The following is a 2,195-nucleotide window of genomic DNA, read 5'->3' as shown; positions in this document are numbered from 1 at the left end:
CCAGTTTATTAGAACAAGTGTTCTTTTGTTTGGGGAGGCCTTGAGTAGAGACCCAAAGTCCATCTCCTAGCTTAATACTTAGCACATAAATATATGTATGTTGACCTCTATCCATATCAATATAAATTAATATATTTACATATATACATGCCTATAGCTATACCTCTATAAATAGCTTTTGCCTCCTAGTGTTTTCCTCTATTTCCTTTCATCTTCCTCCTGTCCCACTATCATGCTTGCTCTGCATTTGGCTCTCAGTAATTCCTCTCAGATACATTGCACTTGATCAAACCCCACCAACCATTCTATGCGCATCTTGACATCATTTTTTGATCTCTTGTTCCCTTGTCCCTGAGTTACTTGGCTCCCTGATCCCCTTCTCTGCTCCCCCTCTCCTATGTCCCTCCAGAACTGCTGGTTCCATTGTTTTCTCCTTGGGATTGTTTACCCTGCCTATCTTATATAGACACACATTTAACCAAAAAGGGGGGGGGGAGCAAAACAAACAAAAACACCTATAAATAGTTCCAGGTCAAGGATGGTGAAAGTTTATCTCATGTACTGTGAACTTATTATCAAGCAAAATCACTCCCTGGGAAAGGACATCACGCTCCCCTTGCTGCCTTGTTGCATTCCCTTCCTACTTTCCCCCCTTGGGGAAGACCGGGAACACTTTCCGCACAGTGACTCTAGTGCTGTCCCCCACAGTGTTGTGGGTCAGTGAGGAGACGTCAAGTCTTGTGGTGGGGTTAGCCCTACGGTCCTCTCTGTGCATTGGCCGCTCTGAACAGGGATGTTGTCCTTGGGGCTTGGTGGGCCACTCTCTCTCTTTCCCTGTTAGTTTGCACCTGGGTGGTCTGGACAGACCTGTGAGGTCTGCCATTCTCCCTGGGCTATATCTTCAGTACTCTACTCTATTACATTCTTCTCAGGAGGGGGTCAACATAGCTTGGCTTGGGTCTAGTCCCATCGTCCTTTCTGTTAATTTGCTGATCCATGATGGTATTTTGCCCTCAAGGCTTGGTGCTCCAGGCTGAGATCTGGTCCCTCTCTCTCTTTCCTATGGAGACATAAACAATACCCTCCCCATGGGTGGATTAATACCCTGTTCCCCCACCTCCCTTATCTTTTTCCCCCTTTCCCCCTCCTTTTTAGTTGGATGCCATATGCATCCCTGGGTTGGGTCTGACCCCTACCAAAATGCCTAGACCTTAACCTGGGAATTATCCATTAAGTAGCTTGTCCTCTATGCCCATTGTACTTTTTGAACTTACCTCAGAGGACTCATATTGTACTTGTCCCTTTGTGCTTGGTTAACCTCGCTTAGCATAATTTCCTCCAACTCTTCCCATGAGACGATGTACTTCATGTATTTATCACTGATTTTTAGGGCTGCATAGTACTCCATCGTATGTATATACCAGAATTTTTAATCCATTCATCAGTTGACAGAATTTAATATTGTTTCCAATTATTTGCAATTGTAAACTGTGCTGTGATGAACATTGGAGCACAGATGTCTGGTCTTGGTCTGTTTCTTATTTCTTCTGGGTATATGCCCAGTAGAGGGGTTGCTGGGTCATATGATAGTTCAATTTCCATTTGTTTCCATAATCACCAGATCAATTTCCATAGTGGCTGCACATACCTATAGGACCACCAGCAGTGGATGAGAGTTCCTATCTCACCACACCCCCTCCAGCACTTGCTGCTTTCTGAATTTTTGAATCGGGCTATCTTTGAGGGTGTTAGGTAGTATCTCATAGTTGTTTTAATTTGCATTTCCTTTATGGCTAATGATCAGGAACATTTTCTAATATGTTTATTGGCTATTTGGATTTCCACCCTTGGAAACTTCCATTCAGGTCTTATGCCCACCTCCTCAGTGGTTGTTATTATTATTTTTTGTCTTGTAGGTAGCAGAATATTGGAGATTTTAGTAATAAGTCTGATGTGTCATTGCTAAAGATGTTTTCCCAATTTGTGGGCTCTATTATTACTCTCTTGGCAAATTATTTCAATTTACAATCACAGTTTCAATGTGTGCTTCCTCTGTGTTTGTGTCCTTCCCTATTTCTGATAGCATATATATTCCCTGTGCCAAATTTCTTATGTTTGTCCCAATTTCCTCGTTGATGGCCCTAATAGTTTGGGGTTTTACCTCAAGGTCTGTGATCAACCCCAACTTTATTCTT

This window comes from Echinops telfairi, unplaced genomic scaffold (assembly GCF_000313985.2).
Source record: "Echinops telfairi isolate 266 unplaced genomic scaffold, ASM31398v2 ScPeMD7_17;HRSCAF=63, whole genome shotgun sequence".
Classification (NCBI taxonomy): Eukaryota; Metazoa; Chordata; class Mammalia; order Afrosoricida; family Tenrecidae; genus Echinops; species Echinops telfairi.
Note: the sequence above shows the minus strand (reverse complement) of the source record.